This window comes from Ovis canadensis, chromosome 1, assembly GCF_042477335.2.
Source record: "Ovis canadensis isolate MfBH-ARS-UI-01 breed Bighorn chromosome 1, ARS-UI_OviCan_v2, whole genome shotgun sequence".
NCBI classification, from domain to species: domain Eukaryota; kingdom Metazoa; phylum Chordata; class Mammalia; order Artiodactyla; family Bovidae; genus Ovis; species Ovis canadensis.
The window spans coordinates 249,514,962-249,530,961 of record NC_091245.1 but is presented as its reverse complement, the minus strand read 5'-3'; the positions used below and the strand labels follow the sequence as shown (position 1 = coordinate 249,530,961).

At 43.1% G+C, this 16,000-nt stretch overlaps 1 protein-coding gene across 2 annotated transcripts in view; it reads left to right on the top strand.

Moving 5' to 3' along the window:
• Positions 1 to 2,295: 2,295 nt before the first annotated feature.
• The window catches only part of PLS1 (plastin 1), a 126,780-nt gene continuing 113,075 nt past the window's right edge, over positions 2,296 to 16,000 (top strand). Inside the window, exons 1-2 of one of the 2 annotated variants that reach the window (XM_069563419.1) lie at positions 2,383 to 2,451; positions 3,242 to 3,306. The gene's annotated coding sequence lies outside the window, so the exon portion shown is untranslated. Of the gene's footprint in view, positions 2,452 to 3,241; positions 3,307 to 16,000 lie in introns of both variants that reach the window. The other variant, XM_069563409.1, reaches the window with a different exon arrangement.

Sequence of the window (16,000 nt, the reverse complement as noted above, 5' to 3'; positions counted from 1 at the left end):
GCATATAAATGGAATCATTTATTTGTCTCTGGCCTCTTTAACTCAGCATAATAATTCTGATATTTATCCATGTTGAAGCCTGTATGAGTAATTCTCCCCTTGCACTTTTTTCTGATGAGTAGTATTCCTTTGCATAGATGCACCACAATTTGTTTATCCATTCACCTGTTGGTGGGCATTTGGGTTCCTTCTGATTGGGCCTAGTGTGAAAAATAGGCCTTCCCAGATGGCTCAGTCCTAATGAATCCACCTGCCAACGCAGGAGATGCAGGGGATTTGGGTTCAATCCCTGGGTCAGGAAGATTCCCTGGAGGAGGAAATGGCAATCCACTCCAGGATTCTTGCCTGGGAAAACCCACAGACAGAGGCCTGGCAGGCTACAGTCCATAGAGTCGCAAAGAGTGGGACAGGATTGAGCATACATGCAAGAATATTGTGAAAAAAAAAAAAGCTGCCATGAACATTCCTATTCCAGTCTTTGTATGATTATATTTTAATTTATCTTGGGTAATATCTATGAATGGAATGGCTAGATTATATGGCAGATGTGTGTTTAACCTTTTAAGAAACACATTGTGAGAACTTACACCTCCTCTTGTACATCTGGGCTCAGATAAGGAGCCACTGATTTCTCTAGGTTTAACACAGGGGAAAATCCTCATCCTCCTCAGCCTTAGGCTTGCTCAGTTATGTCCGACTCTTTGTGACCCCATGGACTATAGCCCCCCAGGCTCCTCCGTCCATGGGATTCTCCAGGCAAGAATACCAGAATAGGTTGCCATGCCCTCCTCCCAGGGATCTCATCCAGATCTCTTGCATTGCAGGCAGATTCTTTACCACTGAGCCACCAGAGAAGCCCAGCCTTAGCCCATCTACTTCCAATTGCTTATCACCTCCTTTGGGTTTCTAAAATAACTCCAACATCCTTCTTCTTCTCTTAAGCTGTACTAATATCGACTCAGGATTTCTTAAGTAGCTGTTTTGTACCCAGCACTGTGCTAAACACTAAACAGTCACACAAAACTTAGAGTTAAATGGGGACCCCCTCTTGTTGCCCAGACACAGTCTGAGAGACCACAACAATAGGTTATGCCACAGGCAAAATACACTGAGTACTCTTGTGGTTGCATTCCACTCACTTGACTCACATGCTAGAGGAAATAGTCCACCTTTATTTGCTTGTAAGCTGTAGTTATTTATTTATTTTTAAAGTAGGTGTGGCTGTTAAATGAAGAGGAAGTGCTATGTGAAATCCCAGAGAGGAGGAGAGAGAAAACTTTCTCTTTTAATATCTATATCTATATATCTTTTCTCTGGACCAGAGGTCAAGAGAAATATGTAATTTGATATATGCATTGTGCTCAGTCGCACATTCGTCGCCGACTCCTAGGCTCCTCTGTCCATGGAATTTTCCAGTCAAGAATACTGGAGTGGGTTGCCACTTCCTTCTCCAATTTGATATATACACATATTTAATATATATTAAATTACATACATATATTACATAAATTTATACATATACATGCAGCTTCCAGGTGGCTCAGCGGGTATAGAATCTACTTGCACTGCAGGAGATGCAGTTTTGATCCCTGGGTCGGCAAGATCCCCTGGAGGAGGCATGGTGCTGTGCTCTGCTTAGTCGCTCATTCTGTCCGACTCTTTGTGACCCTATAGTTCACGAGGCCCCTTGTCCATGGGGATTCTCCAGATAAGAATCCTGGAATGGTATTCTTACCATTACAATACCCTGGTACTGGAGGGTATTACCATACACTCCTCCAGGGGATCTTCCCAACCCAGGGATTGAACCCAGGTCTCCTGCACTGCAGGAGGATTCTTTACTTTCTGAGCCACCAAGGAAGCCCATATATGTGTGTGTGTGTATATATCTATATCTTTTCTCTTGATCAGAAGTTCGCAGTATGTGGTATCCGAATTAGCAGCGCCAGTTTCCCCTGAGAAAATGTTAGACATGCAGATGGTGGGGCCTCATCTAGATCTACCTGAATCTGAACTCTTGAGAGTGGGATCTGTGGGTCAACAATCCCTCCAGGTGATTCCTATCCACAATCAAGTTCGCGAAGCACTTGTAAGCTCACCCAAGTGGTGTAGCTGGTCATCTTTAGGCTTGGCGGAGGATGTGTCCTGGGTCGCTTTGGGCAGTAGGGATAAAGTTGCGCAGTGCCCCTCCACCTCTCCTCCTCTCCCCCTCGCCTCTCCCAGCACCTGCAACTCCACTTCAGCTCTTGGCCTCGGGTCCTTTCCCCCGGGGGCCGCAGTCAAAACGCGGCAAGTGGATTCGGAGTCTGCCTGCCAGAGTGCCGGCCGGGCATGCGTAGTGGCTCCAGGGCAGCAGCTAGGCTGGCGCGACTAGGGAGCTGCAGAGCAGACCTGCGTGTGCCGGGATCCGGAGAGGCAGCTGCGGGCTCGAGGGCAGAACGGCGGCTGCAGGTACGCTGCGCGGTGCGGCGGAGGGGATCCAAGAGAAAGCCTGGACCGATAGGCAGAAAACAGAGCTTTACTTCCTCGCCAGCTCGGTGGCTCCAGAGGAGTCTATGCGAATTTCCCTCGCTGGAGTGTCTCCGGCGCCCGCTGTGCAGCGCGGCTCCCGCCGACCTCGGGGTGCGCTTGTGCCCAGTCTGGGCAGTACGTAGTGTGGGCAGGTGTTAGTTACATCCTGTATTTATGCCGGCTGTTTGCACAGTAAGCTGGAGAACGGCATTATGAGTGTTTGCATGGAGTTAGGCATTTTGTTAACTTTTCTATTTTCCTCTCTCTTAAACTTTGGATGCCTACTGGTGAGGCTTTTTGATCCAGCCTCTTTTGCTTGTGTGGCTGGTTTATTTGCCTTTGGCCTTTTGCTGCATAGGATCAATAGGACTGGAGTGAGATATGTGGTTTCTGGTTTGGGTGCCTTTTCCGGAGCGGGGGTCTCCTGGATGCGGCATTAAAAAAAAAAAAAAGCCAACTTTCAGCGTATTTCAGTGCCAAAATCTTTATGCATGTCAGCTGCATTTTAAAGTAGAGACGTTGTGTGTTTGCTTCGGCAGTACATATAATACAGACTTCGTAAAGTCCAAGGTGTATTTCCGCCTTACTTTCCTACATTACTGTTTTTTTCAGGCATCGTTTGGTATACTTGAAAGGGAGCTGTCTCTTAGATGAGTAACAGAGCTCTCACTTTCTCCCCTTTCTTTACCCAGTCACATTTTCTAACTCTCACAGAAATATTTTATCCTAGGTCTGCCATATTGGACACACTCGTAAGATTTTAAGGCTGTGCCGCACACATTTCTTGGATAACCGGTGAGCCATAAACAAAATTTTGGGACCACACACTGAACATTCTTTAAGTGTTAAATTTGCAAGATGGGAGGCAGATACATAGAATTTAATAAGTTTAGAAGAAAGAAATTTGTAGTTCAGGAGGAGACACCTGTATGGAAAGATAATACAGATATTGTCCTTTCCTTCAACTCCCCCCAGCCCTCCCCACTACCATGATGAATGTTTTAATGGAAGAAATAATATACAGTTGGTTTAGTTTTGGCCTGTGGAGACCTTTGAGGTCAGCCAGTTCAGCTGCTTCAGTTTACAAGTGAGAAAACTGAAACCAACCAGGTTAAATGACTTGACGTGTCCGTGGAGCCCCTCCTTGGCAAAGCTGGGCCTCAGACCCAGGTTTTCTGATTTGCAGGGCCCTTTATGCCATCCCCTGCTGATACTCTCCTCAGAGTTTAGTGAGATTATTGCACTTTCTTTTTCTCTTCTACCTCCTTATATTGTGTGTGTGTGCGCGCGTGCACACACATGAGCACTCACGCACTTAGTCGCTCAGTGGTGTCCAACTCTTTGTGACCTCATGGACCAAAGCCTGCCAGGCTCCTCTGTCCATGGGATTCTCTAGGCAATACTGGAGTGGGTTACCATGTCCTCCTCCAGGAGATCTTCCCCACTGAGAGACTGAACCCAAGTCTCTTATGTCTCCTGCATTGCAGGCGGATTCTTTACCTTCTGAGCCATTCGGGAAGCCCCCTTTTATTTTGTAGTCTGGCTTAAACCGAAAACTAGCTATTCCTGCTGCTAAACTTGCTTACCTTGTAAATGCGTTTCAAATAGTACCTCCTAGGGACTTCACTGGAGGTCTAGTGGTTAAGACGTCAAGTATCCAGTGCAGGGAGTGCAGTTTGATCCCTGGTCGGGGAACTAAGATCTGGATGTCGGGTGGTATAGCCAACACCCCCCCACCATTCCCACAAAACAAAGAGTACCCTCTCAAGCCCCTGCTAAAAATTGACTGGTCTTGAAATTGCCCTCCTTCCTTGTCTCAGAGTACCTGTTTGCCTCTTTCTCTGTTGAAGTCTTGCCTACGAAGCAAGGTGTAGTTCAGGTGTGCCTCTTCCTAGAAGCCTTCTTCGATTACTATAGCCAGAAAGTAGCTCTCCCCCTTCTGAAGCCTCTAACATTTGTTAGTGTTGTCTGTGCTAGTATCCCCCTTTATCTTTAGTATCCTGGATTGTTGAATTTTAATATATGTCCCAACTTCCTGACCAGTGTGTGTAAGCTCTGGGAGCTTCAGGCCTGTGATGTAGACATCCCATACAAAACCAAGCAAAAATAATGCTCTTGATACTACTTGTGGGAGGAAGTGAAACAGGGACAGTTTGGTAAGGGATTTGATGTGGATGTTCTGTGAAATGAAGGAGGTCACCTTAGAGCTCTAGCAAGACAGTGGACAAGTCAAACCAGTCTGATGGGATGTTTCTCATATCTTCACCAGAGGTCATGGATCATGACCTCTAAGTTCTGGGGATAGGGGTCAATTTATAATAGAGGAGAGTTGCCTAAGGCCTGGATGTAAGCATGTGATTCTAAGTGCAGAGTGAAGAACTCAGATGTAAGAAATCATACAAAAGGGGAGGCATTTGGTAAAAGACTATGTGCAGGAACATCCCTGGCAATCCAATGATTAAGACTCAGAGCTTCCACTGCAAGGGGCACAGGCGAGTTCCATCTCTGGTCAGAGAACTAAGATCCCTCATGCCTTGCCACATGACCCCACCCCAAAAAAAGGCTAAATGCAGAGAAGAAAAGATATTTTGAAAATCGCTTTAGTTTCAGGTTTGGGGTGTTGGTAATGATAATTTTCTTCTTATATTATAAATAATACCCAGTTATGACATTATCTGCTTCTCTTTTTCATACAGTTGTGTGGTTGTCTCACTTCCCATTCTAGATGATAAGTTCTTTGGGGATGTTCTTTAATTCCGCACAATGCCAGGCACGTAGATTTGCAGTATTAGATACTCAACTGTTGTTGCCTGAATAAACAAACAAACAAGTGTATTTGACATGGGGAAGGAGGGCATTAAGGATCTTACAGCTATGTACTGTGCTTAGTCACTCAGCCATGTCCGACTCTTTGCAACCCCATGGACTATACAGTCCCTGCACTTCTCCAGGCCTGAGTACTGGAGTGGGGTAGTCTATCCCTTCTCTAGGGGATCTTCCAGACCCAGGAATCGAACCGGGGTCTCCTGCATTGCAGGCGGGATTCTTTACCAGCTGAGCTACCAGAGCTATGAGGTAGCCCTTCATCCAGGCCATCACCCCCTCATGATGTAGAGGAGGAGCTGAGATATACTTAACTAAGCTAGTTAGTGGTGTAGCCAGATCTTCTGCTATGCTTTCGTTAACCCTAACTTTTCAAGGTTAACAATCCCAAGATTCATTTGCCATGGAGATATTCTGTGGATTTGGGGGGAACTTGGTAGCTAGTGGGAGGATATCTGTGTAACTGGAAGAGATGAGACACAAGAAGTGACTGGCCAATTCAATGCTGAGTGCACAGAATAGGGGCATGACTGCAGACCTGGGGACCTCCACATGATGAAGTCGAGAACTGCCCTTCATCGAGGGAAAGGATGTGGTAGCTTATCTTGTCAGGGGCAGCAGATGGGCCGCAGGTGGGCCCCCAGATCCTTGGACTGAGAGTGTGTTTGAGAGGGACATTTTACATTACCAGGAGCAATGTTTCCGAGAGTGGTGTTTATGGCCCAGTAATGTGGGGCTAAGTTTGAGATAGAATTGTGATCAGACTTTCCACCTGGAAAAAACAGACAGAAGGCAATGCTTCCCAACCCATCTTGGATCAAGAAGTACTTTGGGATATTTTGTTTATTTCGAACAGATGTTGCAAATAGCTGTTTTGCAAATCAAAACACAGTCTTTTCATTGAGCTTTCCATGAGCACACAGCATCAAGGGAGCTGTTGGCAGGCACTCGTCCTTTCTGTTGTCAGTCACACTATAGTTGATCACCGTCTTCAACTGTTGTCTCCTCTCTCTCTTTTTTAAAATACTTATTTGTTTGGCTGTGCTGATCTTAGTCACAGCACACCAGATCTTTTAGTTGTACCATATAGGATCTAGTTCCCAGACCAGTGGTTGAACCCAGGTCCCCTGCATTGGGAGTTGGGAGTCTTAGCCACTGGACCACCAGGGAAGGCCTGATACCTCCTCTTGTAAGAGTTAAGAAGAAAGAACAGTTGAGCAGAGAAACTGAACTTGAGAGATGTTTGCTCGTGGGAAGGAACAGCTTGGCCAAATATAGAGGAATTACTTTTTTTTTAAATCATGACATTAGTCAAAATTGATTGGACAGCAAAATGCAAAATCAGGCAGTACGTTGAAGTTTATGTCTCATACACTTAAACAATACCCAGATACTAAATTCTAGAGTAATATATCATAGCCCTGTATAAAATGACTAGAGTGTATAACTTTTGAAAAATAATATTCATAGCTTGTATTTTAGGATGTTTTTTGCAGACCAGACACTGTACTAAACACTTTACCAGCAATATATCATTGAATCTCTACAAACCATTCTGAGCAATTGGTGCAGTTATTCCTGTTTTATAGCCTAGAAGACTGAAACTTGTGTAGAAATCACATTTCTGATGTCACATCATTAACAAGTGGCTGAGCTGAGCTTGGATCCCAGGCCCCTGTGACTTCAGACTTCAGGCACAGAGAGCTAAAGTAAAACGCAAAACTTCATCCGTGGTAACCCTAACAGATGCTTAGAATGGCTACAGATTTTATCTGGGGACACTTCCAATGATCTATGAGCCAGAATTTCATAAGAGAAAACAACAGAGATGCATCTTTCTGGGTTTTGTTTTTAAAATTATCCCACTCAGTCTTTATCTTCTTTTTACCGTCAAAGCCTTTCTGGAGGCAGCAGAGATGGCATCTCCTTCTCTGAGTGCATGTAAAGCTCTTTAGAGGTGACGGATGTGAGTTGGTGGTGATCCAGGAAGTGCCTCTGGGGTATGGAAATGAGACACTCACCTTGTGTATGAGCCTAAGGACTCTAGAGTGAACAGTTCACAAGGACTTTTTCACCTGGGATCCATGGTGGGAGTTCCTGGAAGATCTTTGGGTCCTGCCCCTTACCCTGGTCTCAGATCTTTAAACTGTGGTCAAAATCCTCAGGCTGAATGCGTGCCTGGACACCTCCTCCAGGATCCTTCAGTCCAGGGAATTCTGAAGTTGGTGTTGCAGGTGGAGGTGGGTGTCGATACCTCAGGGAATGCCCCAGGTCAGAGCCCTGAATCATCTAGACCTTTTAGGCGATTTAGAGGCAAGACTGGCAGGCCCCACACTTGACCAGCTGACTTGGCTGTGAGAATGTCCCGTCCCTTCCTCCTTGATGGACCTCATTACTCTCTCCTGGGAGCCTCAGCCTGGAACCCAGTGAGGACATTTCTCTCCTCCCTTTGGTGCCTGAGCCCCTCTGTTTCTGGCTTCTGCCTCCGCTGAGCTCATCCTGTGCATCCTCAGGGTCAGTCTCTGGACATGAAAGAGAAGGCCGCCTGCCTCAGGCCCTTACCTAATACATGTTTCAACATCCAATGATCCCAGTCCAGCTTTTGATGAAAATCAGGGAGAAAGAAGCCTTTGTGCTGTCTGTTGGTTTAATTGGTTATAAAATGATTATGCAGTTTTGATTGCTGGAAATTTTGCTGACTTAAAACCACATGAGATGTGAGGCTGTGTCAACATTGATCATCTTATTTCTTTTCAGTACTAAGGTGTCTGAAAGTGCCTGCTTGCCATTTTTTGGTGAGAAGTATAGAGGGTGTCTTCTGTGAAGGCAGGTTGCTTTTTGGTAATACTGTGGATGCAGAAAGGGTGAGAGAGGGCTAATTAGGAGAGTTTTTCTCTTATGTAAAACATGTGTTTCATCAGAAAGTATCAATGTTCTTTTGTAGGAGAGTTAGAGATAATCTGTTCATAAATTCCAGTTGTGAAGGAGACTTTAGACTTTACAACAAACTAAATTTTTATAATTGACTCTTTTGAGCAATTCAGAGCCATAAAACTAGAATATTTGGGTTATAACTCACTGCACAGAGACATGTCTGCCTCAGAAATTCCAAGAAATTCCAAAGAAAACAGGAGAAACTGACTTTTCCCGCTAGTAAGATAGATAGCTATCTACCTTGGTAAGGTGGAAGAGGGTTTTGCTGTGGTGTGGGATGGGATGGCTTTCACTATAAAAAAAAAAAAAATTGGGGGGGGAATGGTTGACAGGAGAAACTCAGAGAAAACCAGAACTGTTATTGAGAAACTCAAATTGTTTAAAGATCCAGTCCCAGGAAATAACATTTAAAAGAAAAATAATGAAAGTCCTTTCAATTTGTTGGAGAAGTAACAAACAGGAGATGTTAGCAGTGCTGAAAAAATAGAACTTCTATTGAATTTGAGATTAAAACATTGGTAAATGTGTGTAGAAGAGTGCCATTTAATTACAGACCTTCCCCACTCGCCCACCCCTGACAATGAATTCCCACTGTGGGGCCCTCTGCATTCCATAAATAAAAGAGTAGATTTATCTTCATGGATCACAGTTGAAAAATCTCAAATGATGCATGACAATCTGTGACCTAAAACTGATGTTGATCAAACAGATTTGAATGCCTTAGACAGAAAGTACTGGCTGTATTCACACTTTGTTCCCATAGGTAGTGCTCAGAATCCAGATTAAACTGTCCAAATGAAAAAAAAAAAGGTTCAGAACCCACTCATTTACAGTGAATGATCAAAGGCACATTGTTTCATTTCACTTTGTCATCGTAAATGCCACCTTTATGGCTCTATTGATTTCTTTCTTTTTCTTTTTTGTCCTTGATGATATATATTTTGCACTGTTTATAGATAAAAATCAATGCAAACTAGAATTCTGAGGTTTGATAAATGTGACTCTGCTTAGGGTTTTAATGCTATTCATCAATAATTTGCTGGAAAAACAGTGTCAAATAAGTACATAACTGAACATTTATGTTTATAGCAAGTTAGTATTTATAACCATTGGGAACAAATCAGAAGTTCTCTAGACTCTGTAATTCTTTCACCTGAAAGCTCTCTCAGCATTCTAACCTGGTAAAATCTCCCCTTTCCTCCCTTTCTTCTCAGTCTTAGGGTCACTGGGACACTCTTTTGGTTCAAGGGTATTGTTAAGAGTGGCCCAGTTCTTGCAGAGTTGAAGTGTTATTGGGTCAATGAGATACCAGCCATGAAACACAGCTCACAAAAACCCACTGATGTTTTTTTAGCAAAAGTTTTCATGTCAAGTGAATTAGTTTTGGGAAAACAACCATAGCAGCAATTGACTTGATCACTTTTTCTATCTAGTTAAACCCCAGATCTCCATCAGTGGAAAAAAGGTAATCTGAGAAGCTCTGAATGTTTCGTGGTCAATCAGAATGAGCTCCTTAAGGTAATTTAAAGTTTAGATAGCTGAAATCAGTTGACTTATGATCAGGGCCACGCATGAGAAGTCAAAGTCTATGATTCTGTTTCTGACCCCTTGAGAAGAGAGGCCTTCTCTTCAGCTGCAGGTTTGATGATTAATCAAGATAGTAAATGTGAAAGCAATTAGTAAACTGTAAGGTAAGGAGGTAAGGTATCTATTGATATAATAGTTTTCCATCTTCGCTGCCTTTCATTGTTAAGTGACCAAGACTTTGAGAATGAATGACTTGCCTGTTTGAGTTTGCATGGCTTGAGAAAATGATAGAGATGGAATTCACATCTTTGTCTTTTAATTTTGACATTTGACAAAATGTCAGGGCTCAGTGTTGGGAGCATAGTGATAGCCAAGACAGATACAGGATCCCTGTCCACATGGAGCGTCAGTCTATCCCAAATACAGTGCTCTTTCAGTCAATCCATATTTTCTTCTTTAACTGATGAGAGGGAATACTTTTTCTATGAATTGATATTTGGCTTTTATAAGATGCTAAATGTGCTTATGGCTAAGCCTTGACTATGGAGCCCTTTAAGTGGTTTCTCTTTCCCAAAGTTGCCTTCAATAGCTGCCCGCTAAACTTCAGATCTCATTGGATGGGCCTTTTATTCATCTCCATTGTGGAGAGAGGAGTTGGATGCCTCTCAGCATCCTTCTTATGGTCAATCAGAGGTTTTTGCAGAATATTTTCTCTCCTACTCTGCAGAATCAAAGGAATCAGATGGCCTAAAGGGCTGGGGACAGCACTGTAAGTGAAGCATAGTCCTTGTACTCACAGGTTCTCAGTCAATTGAGTGAGGCAGACAAAGGGCCAAGCTGTGACAGGAGTGAGCACCAGAAGGAAGGGCAGAATGAAGCTTTGGCGGAGCACGAATGGAGAGCAGATCGTTCTGTTAAATCTCTTGAGGAAAGTGTTAAGACTTTTGAGCTGATCCTTGAAAGCGCAAGTTCAATCTACAGGGACTAGCTAGAGGAAAAGGCATTCCTTGGAGAAGGGACAGCATGAACAAAAGCACGGAAACGGGATGGAGCTGATCCGTTTAGGAAAATTCAGTTCCTTTAATGAGTTCTAAAACATGAGCAGGATATGAATCAGCTGGAGTTGCTGAATCCCAACTGCAGGTTCTCATTCTTTAGGTCTGAGGTGGGGCTGGAGAATTTTATTTCAACAAATTCCCAGATGATGCTGAGGCTGATGATCTGGGAATTTTGAGAGCCACCAGACTAGAGTGTAGTGTAGGTGAGATGAGAGAACTAGAAGCAAAGAAACAAATGGTTTTCTTTTGTAACTGTACTATCTATACTAGCTTCATAGAATTGATGTTTCAAGGTATTTTTTTGGTTTTGTTTTCTTCTTAAATTAGCCTCATTTCCAGTATTCTTGTCTGGAGAATCCCATGGACAGAGAAGCCTGGCAGGCTACTGTTGATAGCATCACAAAGACATGACTGAAGTGACTTAGCACACGTGCACCAGTGGTTGCTGCCTGTGCCCCTTGCTGTCCTCTGGAAGTTCCATGCCTGCTCCACCCCACCCCAACTCCCCAGCTCTCCCCCCAAATCAGACCTTTTCTTTTTTTTAAAAAAAAATTTTATATTTTTTAGTTAGTTTTAACTCCGCTGGGCCTTGGTTGCTGTGCATGGGCTTTCTCTAGTTGTGGTGAGCAGGGGCTACTCTTCATTGCCATGAGCAGGCTTCTCACTGTGGTGGCTTCTCTTGTTGTGGAGCACAGGTTCCAGGTGCATGGGCCTCCTTAGTTGTAGCACATGGGCTTAGTAGTTGTGGCACAGGGGCTCAGTTGCTCCATGAGAAACCAGCTCTTTTCCTGCATTCTGTGTTTTTAAGTAACTTCTGTTCAGCCAGAATGACATTCCACCCATGATGTGCTAAACAGCTGACATCAGCAAGAAGATGTTAGAAGCTGACCCACACTAAGAGTGAATGATGAGTATACCCAAGGAGTATTATTTTGTTAATCTGGATATAATGTTAAACTTCATCCAGTAAGTAATTTTGGAATAGCTTGCAAGATCTGAGCTCAGAGGTAGGATGTACACAATTGAAGAAAGTTCCTTTCTTGCTCTCAGAAAATGTGCAGTCCTATAGTAAGGTTAAGATAGATGAATTCCTGGCTCCAGTACAGGGCAGCTGGTGCTAAGTGCTGTAAGAATGATAGGAAGCCACAATGACAGGTCTGAGAAGGGGAAAGGTTCACTTTCCATTGGGACAGTTAGGGAAAGCAGAGGAGGATTGAGGATAATGTTTTATTCGTCTTTGTGAGCCAGCTGATCATTTGTCTATGTAAAGAAAATAGTGGAGGAGGGGCATATGAAGTAGGCAGTGAAGGATGGGCAGGTGCTCATAGGTAGAGTGGGCCCTGGGGGAATTACTGGAGAGATGTTCCAGACAGAGAAGCAACTGAACCTCAAAACAGAAGTGAAGCAGGAAGTGCAGGTTCAGCCAGTGCTGGGGTCTCTGATTCATTCTGGCAAGTACAGGGAGGCAAGACTGGAAAGGCATTTAGGGAAGATTGCAGAACCTTTTGAATATGAGGCTGCAGAATTTGGACTTTTATTCCATAGGCAGTGTGAGTCATAGGCTTGCTTATCTATCAACTTACTTTTCCTTCCACTTCCCTCCTAACCCCTAACACCTCAGAGGAGGAGGAACCCCATTTTTTGCTCAGCATTGATCTGTGGTTCCTACTCTTTTGGTAAAACACAGAAAAATGCTTTTCCCTGGCTCTGATTTTAATTCGTTTTTTGGGGGGAGGGGGGCACCCCATGCCTCACGGCTTCTGGGATCTTAGTTTCCCAACCAGAGATCGAACCCATGCCCTTGGCAGTGAAAACACATAGTCTTAACCACTGGACCACCAGGGAATCCCTTGACTTTAATATGTGTTTCAGTCATCTTACAGACTTGTAAAAGTGAATACATCATGTTAACGGTTTCTGTGGCTTTCAAAATATGTAAAATATGAAAGGACAACCAATTTCCATTTCTGAGTGACAGTTTATAAAAATAAAAATAATTCAATCACCAGGTAAAAGTGATTATAGTACGTGTTCAGTGTTGTTCTGGGAAGAGAAGGGAATTCAGTATTTAAATGTTCTTTTGATGAATTTGTAGGGGAGAAAGTGGTCTCTCCATCCTATTCCTCTGCCATCTTAGGACCGCCCCCCCAAGAGAAGGGAATTCAAAAGTGAAGGCTGAAACTGAGGGAGAATCTCCAAGTCATTCAGCCTGTCTGAACCTTGGTTTTTGTTGTGAAGTTACTGTTGTTTATATTTTGTTCTTTTTGTTGTGGATGAAATAAGGTACAATAGGAATGAAAGGATATATGTTTTATTTTATTTTTAATTAAAAATTTTTTTTTATTGGAGCATAACTGTTTTTGAGCTTCCTAGGTGGCTCAGTGATAAAGAATTCACCTGCCAATGCAGGAGACATGAGTTCGGTCCCTGATTGGGGAAGATAGTCTGGGGTAGGGAATGGCAACCCACTTCAGTATTCTTGCCTGGGAAATCTCCTGGACAGAGGAGCCTGGCAGCCTATTGTCCATGGGGTCGAAAAAGAGTAAAACACAACTTAGTGACTAAACAGCAACAACAACAATAATTGCTCTATAATGTTGTGTTAGTTTCTGCTGTACAACAAAGGGATTCAGCTATATACATACACATATACGTGTATCTCCTCCCTTTTGAACCTCCTCCTCACCTCACCTCCATCCCACCCCTCTAGGTCATCCTAGAGCGCCAAGGTGAGCTCCCTGTGCTATACAGCAGCTTCCCACTAGCTGTCTCCATGCGAAGAGTTGACTCATTGGAAAAGACTCTGATGCTGGGAGGGATTGGGGGCAGGAGGAGAAGGGGACGACAGAGGATGAGATGGCTGGATGGCATCACTGACTCGATGGATGTGAGTCTGGGTGAACTCTGGAAGTTGGTGATGGACAGGGAGGCCTGGCGTGCTGTGGTCCATGGGGTCGCAAAGAGTCGGACACGACTGAGCGACTGAACTGAGCTGAACTGAGTGTATATACGTCAGTGCTACTCGGCCTACCCTCCACTTCCCGGCTGTGTCCATTAGTCCTTTCACTACATCTGTGTCCTCTGTTTCTCCCCCCTGCAAAATAGATTCATCTGTACCATTTTTCTAGATTTTATATATATATGTTAACATACGATATTTGTTTTCCTCTTTCTGACTTCACTCTGTGATATACATTTTAGATCAGAGTCTTCTAGTATGAAGATTTACTTTTTCTTGTGGCCACATGTGTGCCCACACCTGGCCATGTAGAGAGTCGTTTCTTCAGGGCAGGATTATGTCTAATTCAGTCTGTATCCTCATTGCCTGAATGCCAATGACTATACAAGGAGGCACTTGATAAATTGTTGAATTAATGGAACATGAAAAGGAATGAATGAATGGATGAAAATCTGTACCCACCTCCACCCATATACTTAATGTTTTCTAGCTTCTACTTGCTTGTAGAGACTTAAGATCCATGGTGCCTTATTTTCAGACTGCTAATCCCAGGCCTGTGTTTCACTGACAGTAAATCTTGATAAGCCAGCCTTATTCAAGAGACAGCTGCATAGCTTGAATTCAAAGTATAAGGACCTTTGTGGATTCATAAGTGTTCCAAACCAATTCCAGAAATGAATTAAATAGTATTATTTAATAATATTGTTTTACACGTCGAAAATGCTTATATGGAAAATTGATTCACCTCTAAAAGAAACTGGCAAATATAAATTGAGGTTGTATTCTTCTTGAAGTGTTTCTTATTGTTTAAGAAAAATCAGATTAGAGGTGAGTAGGACAGTAACTTATGGAGATGCTCAAAGAAATCTGTATTAATACTCTAATCTGCTAGAGACTTGAGTACCTGTTTTACCTGCAGTTACATGAAACAAGAACCAAAACTTTATTATACCTTAGGTTTTACAACTTCTCTAATGTTAACAGAAATTCAATTCTTGATTCATGAAGTTCCATGTGATTTATGTGGGAGAAAATTTCATCTCTTTCATTGTGAACAAAGTAGTTTGGTTTTCAAAATTATTGTATTTCCTGTTAATATACACCTGGAATGTGTAGGATAAAGAAGATGAACCTTTCTAAATTTTCACTGAGTTTTAGCCTACCTATGTGATATGTATTGTCCTGTGGTAGACTAAGCTAATTTGCATATTTCTGAGTGAGTTTTACATTTCTCATAGAATTAGGACAATAAATGATAGAAGAACTGAAAGCATTATAATTTTCTAGTAATTCAGAGGAAATGACTCCATTCTGAGGTAGTAGGCTAAAAAAGGTCACTATGATACCCCCTTTTTAGGTAAGCTAGCCAGTCAGTCATTCAGTTGAGTCCAACTCTGCAACCGCATGGGCTGTAGCCCATCAGGCTTCTCTGTCCGTGGGATTTCCCAGGCAGGAATACTGGAGTGGGTTGCCATTTCCTCCTCTAAGGGATCTTCCAGGGATTGAACCTGTGTCTCCTGCATTGGCAGGAGGATTCTTTATCACTGGGTCCCATGGGAAGCCCTTTTGTAAACTAATTATAATATCAACAGGAATTTTCTTTCGCATCCTCTTTTACATGTCAGGCACACTTTAGGGAGGCCTTATGTTTATGTATCAGTAGTTTGCTCATTTAATCTGTCTGAGAAGCCTCATTCAGATCTTCTGTGTGCACAGGTTCTTTCATTATGTTCTGCCCTTAGTCATTATACTAAAGGTATTACAAAATCAAACAGAAGGCTTCCCAGGCAAATTAAAGGTTTCATATCAATCACACATTGTCAGGGCTTCCCTTGTAGCTCAGTTAAAGAATCTGCCTGCAGTGCAGGAGACAGAGGTTCATTTCCTGGGCCAGGAAGATTCCCTGGAGAAGAAAATGTCAACCCACTCCAGTATTCTTGCTTGGAGAATCCCATGGACAGAAGACCCTGGCGGGCTACAGTGCCTGGGGTCATAAGAGTCATACACAACTTAGCGACTAAACCACCACTACCAGACGTTGTCAAAATATTTGCCTTGAATAGGATTGAATGTGTTCCATCAGTGTTCTTGGTGCACATGATGTGTGTGTGTGTGTGTGTGTGTGTTTTAAGCTAATAGCTTTATTTATTTATCAAGATATAATTCACACACCATACAGTACATTCAT